Raw genomic sequence first — 13,169 nt, 5'->3', positions numbered from 1 at the left:
ACTCTGGTTTTACCACTTACAAGCTATGTGAGATCAAATTGCTTAACCACTCTGAGCCTCAGCTTCTTCATCAAAGAAAAGGGACATCATAATACCTACTATACAGGGTATGCTGGGAATTGGAATAGGATCAGGAGTTAAATGCACTGCCTGGTGTAAACGTTACTACTTGTATTCATTGCAGTGGACATATGTTTAAAGAAGTTAATTCTGTCAATTTTATATTTTCTAATTCTAATTTTTCATATAGATTTGATTTTAAAGCTTGACAATAAGGGACGGTCCCTCCAACTTTAAGAAGCTTAGAATGAAGGTTGGGGCCAGCTGTTTGGCTCTCCTCCTCCTGGAATGTAGTAGACATGCAGAATATTGTTCTAACCAAGCTGAGGGCTGGTAGGAGCAGGCTAGAAATTGGCCAACTAAGGGGAGACCACTTACTACACTGTGGCCTTGGAAATTTGATTTAATCTCTCTGAGTCTCAGTTTCCCATTTGCAAAGGGATTGGAATCTCAGTGCCTGCCTCAGAGAGTTATTGAAAACATGGAAATAACCTTTCAATAAAGCACCTAGCACAATGCTAGATATACATCATCGCTCGGTAAGTGTTTGCTGAAGCTGAATCTCTCTCCTGCTTGGGTCTCTCTCTGCCCTCTTTTTGCAGCAGTTCTATTCTGCCTAGTTGATCCTGCTAGCAGAATGAGCTGTATTCTCCTTGCTCACTGGTGGTGACTTCATTTCATTTTGGTTCACATCCCTAATAGCCCCACATGTTTCTGGTGCCCCACAGCCCTCATTCTCAGTCACTGATGGCTTCAAACTGCTCCTGCCCACCCAGAACCTTCCACAGGGGCCCAGAGCATCACGGTTGCCTCCCAGCTGCTGTAGCTCCATTGTCACCCATGCCTATCCCAGTTTGCCTTCCTGCCTGTTTTGGATGCCAGGGCTGCTTGGACTCTAACTTCTTACCTAGCTGAAAGGGTTTTCTAGACTGGTTCAGACCAACTAGAGCCAGCAGTGCTCTTTGGGATGGCTAGTTGGTTAAGACTGAGGAAAATGAGCTGACCTATATTTGAACTAATTCCTCCATTCCCTCCTTCTCAATTCCTGAGCCCTCTCTTCCTAGCAGTACTCCCTTCTCTCTCTAAGGACGCTGTCTGGGACAGCTTGAAGAGCAATTTCTCCTTCTCTCTTTTTCCCCACACCAATCAGTCACTAAGTTCTAGTGATATTCATTCTCTCCATTTCTTACATCCCTCCCTCCCTTTCCATTCCTTCTTACCCTAGGAGCCTAGTTCCTCCCACCTGGCCTTCCATGGGAGCCTCCTCACTGGCCTCCTTGTCTCCAGAACCAAGCTAAGTTTCCTTTTAAAGCTCTATTTTCATTCATTTACTCATTCATTCATTCATTCATCAAGTCAAAAAGTATTTGTTAAGCACCTACTGTGAACCAGCACTATGCTAGGTTCTCGGGATACAACCGTGATGTAGTCAGACATGATGCTTGTCTTTACAGCGCTTACATTCTATCAGGGAAGACTGACAAATTAAATAAGTTATTCTAATAAAGCTTGTTCTACGGGATATCTAAACTAGTGTGGGGGCTAGGGAAGCAAGCTGCACTGAAGCTGAGAACGGAGGGCTGCGTTGGAGTTAGCCATGTTGGAGAAAAGGGTGGAAGTGGTGATGGTTGTGTTGCAGACACTGAGAATCACATATGTGAAGATCCAAAGGTGAGAGGATGGTACACTGGAGAAACTACAAAAAGTTAAGTAAGGCTGGCAAATAGATGTAACAGGAGTTGGAGGCAGGGGCCAGATCATGACAGAACTGGCAAACCAGGGTAAGGAGTTTGGATAATATCTTAAGGTCAATGAAAATGACTGAAGAGTCTTGAATCGGGGAGGGACTTAATCAGATTTGCATTGTAGAAGGATGCCTCTGACTGCAGGGTTGAGACGGGGGCAAGACCAGGAGGAAGGAAAAACCTGTTAAGAGGCTGCTGGATTCCAAGCAATGTCATTCCTCTGCAGAGCTTATCTTGATTATCAGATAAAATACAAACTCTGCAGCCTCAGAAAGGCAACAGGGCCCTCCCCAATCTGTCCTCCACATTCCTTTCCAGCTTTATCTTTTCTTACAGAAAGCATATCTCCCAGCCAATCTTGGCTAATTCCTGGTCCCCATACAAAGCTCCCGACCTTTACTACTTCTGAAGCCTGACCACTTCTGAAGCCCTGATCACAGTACCTATCTTGCTATACAAGAATTTATTTACTTATCAGTTAATGTTTACTGAAGCTGAATCTGTAGCCCTTAGGGACTGCAGTACTCATTCACCTTTTCCACATTTTATGTAGCATTTGTACAGTCTTTGAGTTAAGAATGATATTTACATTTTTAAAGCTTTCTATTAAAAAATATATCCAACAGAGACTCTATGTGGTCCACAAAGCATCAAATATTTACTATTGGCCTTTTATAGAAAAAGTTTGCCAACCCTGTCTAGCTTGTAAGAATTGTGAGGGATTGGAGCAAGCACATGATATTTGCTCTATGAATATCTATTAACTGATAGGGTAATTAACTGCTTCTTTGGGTAAAAATATTAATGACCCTTTTTAAAAGGCAAATGTGATCTTAGGAAAGATAACTTATGCCATTACCAACTAATAATATTTCTCATTGATTTATCAGGTTTCAGATTTGATTTAGGACAGAGTTGAATCTTAACGAGACAAGAATTAGGACTGGTAAATTTTGATTATTAGAGGCAAGGGGATAATCTGCATCATAGTTATCACAATGTTTTGAAACTTTCTATTATACCATGCTGCCTATAATTCACAAAGAATCAATGCAATAACACCTGGATTACACATAAGAAATACAATTACTGGAAATTGCAAGACAACATTTTGATTAGTTACATAAAATTAAATGTGTATTTTAAGATTTTATTCTGTATTCTCTGGTCTCTTCCAAAAGCAATTTTGTATTTAGTATTTGCCTATTGACTGTTGCTAAACACACCATTTTTTTAAATATATATTTCTTGTTTGTTTGTTTTTTTTTTTAAAGATTTTATTGTTTTCCTTTTTCTCCCCCCAGTACATAGTTATATATTCTTCGTTGTGGGTCCTTCTAGTTGTGGCATGTGGGACGCCGCCTCAGTGTGGTTTGATGAGCAGTGCCACGTCCGCGCCCAGGATTCGCACCAACGAAACACTGGGCCGCCTGCAGCAGAGAGCGCGAACTTAACCACTCGGCCACGGGGCCAGCCCCTAAACACACCATTTTTTCAAGTGGCAGAGCTCCAGCAGCAATGGGTATTAATTAGAAGGACAAATCAGAAACAAATTTCACTTGAAAAGAAAAAGGAAAGGATGGAGATATGGCAGAATGGATTGGGGAAAAGCTCTAATTAAGGAAAGGCTCTGATTAAGACAAGACACAAGAGTCATGTCATTGATTGGGAGGCAGTAGGTGTAGTTACTCTATTTCTTTGGGTTTTCCTTATGATAAATGATATAATGCTGGCCAAAAAGCATGCTGGGAATTCCTGCAAAGAAGCAAAAGGGTGGTTGAGAAATCTGTGTTAGAATAGGAGTGGCTGGAGTTTGGGGAAGATTAACTGAGACCCAAAGTCCGCATTTACCACTTGCCCTGAACATCTGATAATGCAGGAAGAAGACTTCACCAATCAGAGCAGCCAGCAAGCCTAACATAAATACTAGCCACTGCACAATGGGAAGGGAGCAGATCTCCCCAGGCAACATCTCCAGACTAACTCAGGATACATAGTGAATCGAAGGGTTTAATTTTTTTAAAAGTTTCCTTTGCTGTACAAGTAAGTCTGAAGGAATAAACTTAAAATACAATTTCTTAGAACCTCAGTAACTTGGTGGAACTATAAAACTGGACTGAGCCTGGGAAAGGTGAAGTCTCAGTGTAATTAATCTTATTTGGGTGTTGGGAGAGAGCTAGGAACCAGGATTCCTTACACCAACCCAAGGGGAATATGTATATTCTAAATGTAATATAAGTCCATAATACTTAGTTGTATTATGATCCTTGGGGTCAGATATTTTTTAGAGTTCAGAATTTTGTGGATTTTAGAAAAACAGTATCATCTATACACTATATTAAACCACATATAAGGGATCTGGGAGCACCCATAATAAAAATATTGACACTTCTGCAGAAAAAAGTTGTGAATATTCTTAAGAAATAAGATAAACAAAGACCATGAATTGATTCGCATTAATTCAGGACAGGTTTTGTTGCCAAATGACTTCAGGTAAGGTTAGGTTTTGCTGCCAAATGTGTTACCAAAGGGAAAAAAATGGCTAGTTTTCAGAGTTTTGGGATTTTGCAATTTCAGGTAAAGAATTATGAACCTGTACAAACCCTCATTGCTGTTACTATTCACCGTGGGACACACACTCCCTGCTGTTAATACAGGATAATAATCCTGACAGCAATGACTACCTGTGAAATTGTGTTTCTTAAGAGTAATTTGTCCTTCCACTCTGTAGTGGTGAAGACTGTTTTTTGAACTGTGGTATCACTGATGATAATTTCCCCTCTTAAACTCATCATCTGCTTTAAGTTACTGCTGAGGACTTAAGATGAGTTCCTCCTCAGCGCAGTGGATATACAGAATCCAGAAAGGGGAGTCAGGTCACCTGGACACACCTAACTTTTAAGTGACTGTGTGACCCTGGGCCTGTCTGGGCCTCTGCTCTCTCATCTTTGGATGAGAGGATAGGACTACACAGCTTAGTAGAGTACGAGGCACACAGCAGAACTTTAATAAAGATTTGCTTACTGAATGAAAGAATCTAAGGACCTTTCTATTCTAAAATTCTATAAATCCATAATTTCTGATTCTTGCTTCCCAGGCTTTGGGGCAGGTTAAACAGTTGCACAAAGAAAGATTTTGTAAAGGCCACTTGTTCTGTATCCTTATGAGTTGAAGGATTTATAAATGCATGAGTGTGACTGAATCTCATTAAGCTCTGGAAAGGAGGGCATGGAAAGTCATAGCTAAATGCAATTGGCTTATGCATCTCAGGAGTCTTGTTGATGTGTGTGTATGTGTGCATGCGTGCATACTGATGTGTAAGGGCTCTGATTGAGGGAATACAGGAGACAAAAGTGCCCAGATCATTACTGACTAGGATGAGACAAGGAGACAGTGTATCAGTATACGGTGTACACTGAATGTGCACTGCAGACATCCCCTTAGCTATGGCCCTGAGGATAGCCTGATATCTTAATCCTTTAGGATCAGGGCCTTGGTCCCCAAAGCAAAGGAAAAGATTACAATCTCCCAGTGATGGGGCATGGCTAACTATCTAATGGGACAGAGGTATAGTGAGCGATGAGAACTGAGGAAGAGGTGAAGGCAGCAGAGTCTTCTTGAATACAGTGAACAATATCAGCTGTTGACCATACTAGGTATTAACAAGGTGCAGCCCTGAACGCCTGCCCTGGGCTTTGCTGGTGGCACACCAGTAAGGAGAGCCAGGGTGTCTGGGCAGGGGAGGTGACTGGGCTCAGTTGGTTGTTATAATAGTGGCTTCCACCGGCTTTGCTAAGCACCAATGGCTGAGGACTTGGGGGTCTAGGTGAAGCTCATCCCTGTGGAGAAGAAAAGTGACCAGAGGTGAAGTAGTGTTTGATAGGGGCCCAACATGGAGGAGCAACTGTCGACTGCAAAGACTTATATAAGCTAGTTGTGACGGAGGCAGTCTTTTGGAACAAAACGTATACTTGGGAAGAAAAGGAAATTACAGCAGGAGGGAATCTTAACCTTGAAATCATCTGCAAAATTTTGTGCATATGTTCATTTTTTTGGAGAGAAGGTCCATAGCTTTCTCTGGATCCATAAGATGGTCTCTGCCCCCTTAAAAGCTCAGAACCGCTCAGCTTCTAGGAGCTAAAATGGAGACACCCTTCTTTGTATATTATGTTCCTGCAACCTGAATGGGCTCATCCAGAATCACAGGCACATGAGAGCAGAGGGTATTGCCATTTTTTTCTGTTCAGGCAATAATTCAGTTCTATACCTGGAAGAGTGTGCTTCTGGAAGGGGCACATCATTCCAGATTAGTGCTGGCTCAGAATGTATTAAAGAAATATAACATTGAAGCAAACTGAAGAATACAAACAATGTGGTCCCACTTGTGAATAAATATCAAAACTCCCTCAAATGTGTATACTCTTAGATACGCAAAGAAAAAACCCTGGAAGGATATATATTAAAAGTTTTTTTATTGAGTTATTGATAGGTTACAATCTTGTGAAATTTCAGTTGTACATTATTGTTTGTCAGTCATGTTGTAGGTGCACCACTTCACCCTTTGTGCCCACCCCCCACCCCACTTTTCCCCTGGTATCCACTAAACTGTTCTTAGTCCATAATTTTAAATTCCTCATATGAGTGGAGTCATACACAGATTATCCTTCTCTCGCTGGCTTATTTCACTTAACATAATTCTCTCAAGGTCCATCCATGTTATTGCAAATGGAATGATTTTGTTCTGTTTTGCAGCTGAGTAGTATTCCATTGTATATATGTACCACATCTTCTTTATCCATTCGTCTGTTGATGGGCACTTAGGTTGCTTGCACGTCTTGGCTATTGTAAACAGTGCTGCAATAAACATTGGGGTGCACAGGACTTTTGGGATTGCTGACTTCAAGCTCTTTGGACAAATACCAAGCAGTGGGATGGCTGGATCGTATGGTAGTTCTATTTTTAGTTTTTGAGGAATCTCCATACTGTTTTCCATAGTGGCTGCACCAGTTTGCATTCCCACCAGTAGTGTATGAGGGTTCCTTTTTCTCCGCAACCTCTCCAACATTTGTTGCTATTAGTTTTAGATATTTTTGTCATTCTAACGGGTATAAGGTGATATCTTAGTGTAGTTTTGATTTGCATTTCCCTGATGATCAGTGACGATGAGCATCTTTTCATGTGCCTATTGGCCATCAGTATATCTTCTTTGGAGAAATGTCTGTTCATGTCTCCAGCCCATTTTTTGATTGGGTTGTTTGATGTTTTGTTGTTGAGTTGCGAGAGTTCTTTATATATTATGGATATTAAGCCTTTGTCAGATATATGACTTCCAAATATTTTTTCCCAGTTAGTGGGTTGTTTTTTTCTTTCAATCCTGTTTTCATTTGCCTTGAAGAAGCTCTTTAATCTGATGAAGTCCCATTTGTTTATTCTTTCTATTGTTTCCCTTCTCTGAGAAGGCATGGTGTCCGAAAAGATCCTTTTAATACTGATGTCAAAGAGTGTACTGCCTACGTTTTCTTCCAGAAGCCTTATGGTTTCAGGTCTCACCTGATCCATTTTGAGTTTATTTTGGTGAATGGTGAAAATGAATGGTCAATTTTCATTCTTTTACATGTGGCTTTCCAGTTTTCCCAGCACCGTTTGTTGAAAAGACTTTCTTTTCTCCATTGTATGCCCTCAGCTCCTTTGTCAAAGATAAGCTGTCCATAGATGTGTGGTTTAAAAAAAATTTTTTTTTTTTTGAGGAAGATTAGCCCTCAGCTAACTACTGTCATAATAGTAGGGGCTGGCCCTGTGGCCAAGTGGTTAAGTTTGCATGCTCGGCTTCGGTGGCCCAGGGTTTCGCTGGTTTGGATCCTGGGTGCGGATGTGGCACTGCTAATTAGGCAATGCTGAGGTGGCGTCCCACATGCCACAACTAGAAGGACCCACGACTAAAATATACAACTATGTACTGGGGGTATTTGGGGAGAAAAAGCAGAAAAAAAAAAAAGGGAAGATTGGCAACAGTTGTTAGCTTAGGTGCCAATCTCTAAAAAAGGAATTTTTTTAATAGTGATTACTTCTTAGGAGTGAAATCGAGGATGGAGAGTAAAGTAGAGACATGCACTTCTTTACATACTTCCGTATTTGAATTTTTTTACAACTATGTTATTACTTTGTAGGAACAATAAAGGATGATAGAAATAAAATACTGGATGCTGCTTGACAAATCATCAAAAGATTTAAAGAAGCTGGATAGAGAGTTATATTTGATTTGTGACAATGAGGCTAGGGAATTGGCCGGACCCTCCTCCTCTTTTGTACCTCAAGTTCAGAGTGCAGTTTGTTCTTAGCACCTACTGCTCTGTCACCAGAACAAAGGGCTTTCTCAGAGCATAGCTTCCTTTTCCCTGGGGTCTCTTCTTCATGCTGGAATAGTCTCAAACCCTACTACCCTTCTGGTTCATCAGCCGCTGTTTCTGATATGACAAAACCTAGAAGAGGTAACATAATTTGTGTTGTGGTTTAGTTTCTCAGCCAAACTAGTGTACCAAATGCTGAGGGCAGGGCCAGAGGAGAAATATCTCTCATTCATAGATACCTAGATTCTCCACATCAGATAATGGCATAGGGATCCCACTCTCCACACATCTTTCACTCACCTGGGCAGCTGGTAGGGCTGAGTTTAGGAGGCTCCATTAGGGCTACTGGCCCATTCCTTAATGTTCACTCAGGCTTATCAGTGATCATTTCTGGGGTAGCATGAGGTGGCAATATGTTTTATCTACTTAGTTTGTCTTAGAATAGCCATTCAAGCAAAAGATATTTTTTGAATGCCATGGGAAGCCTGCCCCGACCACCTCCCTCTAGGGGAGTTAATTATTCTCTCCTCATTAAACACACTGTATTGTAGTGATTTGTTCATTTGCCCGTCTCTTCTAGACTGAGGCCTCTCTAAGGGCGGGGCCTGTACCTTATTCACCTACATGCCCTCCCCTCCCCTCTACCCCCTGCCCCAGAGCCTAGCACCATGCTCAGCACAAAATAAGGTCTCAGTACATGTTTCTCTCAATCGAATCAATTTACTATATGCTCAGGATAGATGGATAACAGAGTCCTTGCCTGTAAATGGCTTTCAGTCCGGCAGGGAAGACAGACAACCAACAAGAAAAGGAGGAGAGAAGTGCTAGAGTTGAGGTATAAGGGAAATAAAAGCCTTGGGTCGGCAGAAGAAACAGAATGGTTAAACAAACAGTACAGGTCTTGGATGATTTTGAGTTATTCTGGAGCAAGAATCTCTCTAATTTCCTCAGTTTCCTTCCAATTTTGGGCTTGCAGCTCCTGGAGCACTCCCACAGTCACCTCTATGCTGCTCTCCCCGGACCCTTCCTGGCTCACAGAGTTCTGTGCAGCAGACAGGGGTGCCCTTCCTCTCCAGCCTCTGCTGCCTTTCCCTTAAGCAGTCTCCCTGAATTTCCTGCTCTAGAGGGCGGCTTCCTTTTACAAACATTAGGCCAGTGACAGCCAGAGTGCACAGCCAAAGCTAAGTCCTGAGATTTCCATCCTATTTTAATCAGTTTAATTGGCTGGAGGTTTTCTTAAGAGACCAAATCTCATACTGGGAAGATCATTAGGTCCTGCACATCCAAATCAGGCAGGTGACCCTGGGGCCACAGAAAGTACTGAGTGGCCTGAGTCAGTGGTACAGGTGCCAAGTTCTCAAACCTCTCCCGGGGATAATTCTAGGCATTTCATTACCTCTCTCCAAACAAAACAGGGAGCCAATTTCCTCCTCATTCCTATCTCCCAGGATGTAAGTTAGAGGCAGGTTACCTAATTTGCAGGGCTCCATGCAAAATGAGAATGCAGGACCACTTGTTAAAAAGTTAAGAATCTCAAGAAGGTGACAGGAGAGCATTAAACTAAGCATGAGGCCCTCTAAGTGTGGGGCCCCGTGCAACTGCACAAGTTGCCTGCCCAAGAAGCCAGCTTGGTTACAAGATTGAGAAAGCTGACACTGATAATGTGACATTATGGCTATGAAGAAGTTTGTGGATTAGGGGAAACACTAAATTACACTCAGTTAAGTTTTAGCAGTAAGTTATGTAATAATGAGCCTGCTTATAGACATCACCTGCAAGCTCACTAACCAGTGCTTCAGGCATCAGACATCTCAAAGGAGCAGGGGCCAAAGAATGGACCTGGGTTCTTGACCCAGCCGTCCCAGGTCTGGCAACTTCTGGCAAGTTACTTTCTCCCTATAGGCATCTTTTTCTTCACCTGTACTGGAAAGGATTTGAATTAGACGTTTAAGTTCTCTTCTACCCCTGACTTGCTGTGATTCCAGATGAGTGGCATCCCCTTTTGAGAGGCTGCCACACATGCTGTTGAACATTCCTTTTGCTGGCAAGGATTTGCCCTCTGAAAATAAACCTGATTTCTGGAAACAGATAATGCTTTGCAGCCAAATCTGGTAAGGATAGTAATGTGTGGCCTAAGTCATGAGATTTCATAATTTAAACATGACTTTAATTTTTAGCTGACACAACCAGAATTGAAATAGCCAGTTGAGTATTTTTCCCCAAAGTCGTAACCTTGAGAGGCCATAAATTCATTCTGATGCTGAAAGTTGCTTAAACTATCTTTAGAATTCTGGACACGCCTTTAGAGGCAATTTAGAGGTCATACAAGAAAAAATACCCTATAACTTAATAATCACAGCTTTTATCTTGGGATGGAAACCTGTTTCAATTAAGGACCAGACATGCATCCCTAAAGTAATCAAAAGCCTTATGGAGGCAAATATAAATTCCTTCTTTTTAAAAAAACTTATTTAGGAGAGGAGCATATAAAATGTAAGCTCACCAGATTTTAGAATTAACGAGAAGAGAATAAAACAGGCAAAAAAGGAAAGTAGAGAGGAGAAAGACAAGTAGAAAAAAAAGGAAATAGAAGAAGAGTTATGGGGTTGGGAGCTGGGGGGTAAAGGGAACTTCCAATTTACCTATAGTCTTTTTGTCTTTTTTTTTTTTTAAATAAAAAAGACTTTAAGCAAATATGGTAATAAATAAGGATAATTCTGGGTGGAGGTTACATGAAATTTTCTATATTTAAAAATATTCTCACAATATGAAAAAGGAAAAAAAAAGAAGAGGTAAATTGTACTCTGGTCTCTGGTAGATCACAGCCCTTTGAAATATTGATTAGGGGTTCAGAGCTCTTGGGTCTTTAGACTTTCTAAGAGTGGGACAATTATTTACCACCAAGCCAAGATGGAGGCTCTGTCTCTGTCTGAATGGGATGACTCTCTAACTAGAGTAAAGTGTGTCTCATCCCACCCACAAGATCAGGGTTTGTGACTTAATGTTGCTTATCCCTAAGTGGACTCCATCTTGCCCCAGTGGGGAGAAGAGTGAAGGAAGGAAAACATGGGCCCCTCAGCATCGGTCAGAATCAGTGTCAGACATAGGCTTATGCTTGAGTCCCTGCATGCTTCTCCACAATCATGGGCAGGGAATAGAGAGCAAGATAAGAGCAGAGTTGTGTACTTCTGGACCTGTTGCTTCTAGTTTGCAAATGAGAGTTTCTTTTCACCTTGTCTAGAATGCCATGGCCATTCCCCATCTTCTTCTCCAAATCCTACCCTTCCCTTCAGGAGCCTGCTTAAACCCTGCCTCCTCCAGGCCCACTGTTCTCTGGCCTGTCTCTGGGTTCTTGTCTTCTGCTAGACAGAGGAGCCCCTCTACCTGGGGACTGCCTGGATTGTCATCTCTTAAAGTTTGTTTGGAAAGCCAGTCCCACTCTGTGCTGCTCCAAATCTCTCCTGCTGATCCAGGCCACAGAGGTCCAAGATCAAGAATGTTTTCAGTTAATACTTTTCCTCAGACAACCTCTCTCTCCTAGTCTGAGTTCTATGGGAAGGCAGAGTGGGACAACTCACAAAACAGAATTTTAGCCACATTCCGCCTCAAAATATCTTCCCTGAACTAGCCAGGTCCCATAGCATGTCTTAAGGGATACTAAAGTGCAAATGCTCTCAGTCATGATTAGATTGTAGCAATTAGAGTTACTGGATTAGTTTACTGTTTTGAAGCTTTTTTTAAAGGAAGATTAACGCTGAGCTAACTGCTGCCAATCCTCCTCTTTTTGCTGAGGAAGACTGGCCCTGAGCTAACATCCGTGCCCATCTTCTTCTACTTTATATGTGGGACGCCTGCCACAGCATGGCTTGCCCAGCGGGGCCATGTCCGCTCCTGGGATCTGAACCGGCAAACCCTAGGCTGTCAAAGCGGAACATGTGAACTTAACCTCTGCGCCGCCTGGCCAGGCCCTACTGTTTTGAAGCTTAAGGGGCAGAACTCTGAGGAAGATAGGGGAGGAGGAAGCAAAGAAAGGGGAGTTCAGAGAGCTTTGGGGCACGGTGTTAGGAGGGCAGATTCTGCTGAGTGTGGAGAATGAGACACCAAAAGGGAGGAAGGGACTGATGAAGAGGACCTGGGGAAGCCCTGGTCATAAATTTGGCTCACTTCTCGAGGCTGCCTCCTTGTGAATGGGTCTGAAGAAAGGCACTTCACTTCAGAGACTGAACTCAACATTTTGAGAGTTGCTTTAATCAGCCTCATCCATGTGGGACATGAGGAAACATTAGAAAGACAAGGCCAGTTAAGCATGAGGAATTCATCAATATCTAAAGTTGTTAGTTCTTCCTGTCTGTCTTTGGTTAACTCAGTCTCAAAGGTTCAGAATCCCTGCTGAACCAGTAACCAAAGCTACCCTGGGCTAAGCCATCGTAACTGTTGCCTGGACAGCTGTGAATGTTTCTTAATTGACATCCTGCCTTCATTCTTGCCCTGTTCCATAGCCAGACTGATTTTTTTTGGGGGGGTAAAGGGAAGCACAATTAAAATCACACATCACTGCTTGCTTAAAACCTTTAATAAGGCCGGCCTGGTGGCACAGTGGCTAAGTTCACACGTTCTGCTTCGGCCAACATCAGGCTGTCAGGCTGATACCAAAGCCTGACAAGGACAACAGAAAAAAGGAAAACTACAGGCCAAACAAAAAATCCACTGTTTCCTTGTTGATTTTCTGTCTGGATGACATATCCATTGATGTGAGTGGAGTGTTGAGGTCCCCTACTATTATTGTGTTATTATTAATATCTGCTTTTAAGTTTGTTAATAGTTGATTTATATACTTTGGTGCTCCTGTGTTAGGTGCATACATGTTATAATTGTTATGTCTTCTTGATGGAGTGTCCCTTTGACCATTATATACTGCCCCTCTTTGTCTCTCTTTACCTGTCTTATCTTGAAGTCTACTTTGTCTGATATAAATACTGTGACACCTGCTTTCTTTTGTTTGCCATTAGCTTGAAGT

General features: G+C 42.1%; 1 protein-coding gene across 6 annotated transcripts in view; it reads right to left on the bottom strand.

Moving 5' to 3' along the window:
• Positions 1–13,169, bottom strand: part of ASIP (agouti signaling protein) — a 116,757-nt gene that overhangs the window by 11,392 nt on the left and 92,196 nt on the right. The window lies entirely within an intron of this gene.

The sequence above is a fragment of the Equus przewalskii genome, chromosome 21 (assembly GCF_037783145.1).
Source record: "Equus przewalskii isolate Varuska chromosome 21, EquPr2, whole genome shotgun sequence".
NCBI lineage: Eukaryota > Metazoa > Chordata > Mammalia > Perissodactyla > Equidae > Equus > Equus przewalskii.
Note: the sequence above shows the minus strand (reverse complement) of the source record. Positions and strands in the feature narration are given on the sequence as shown.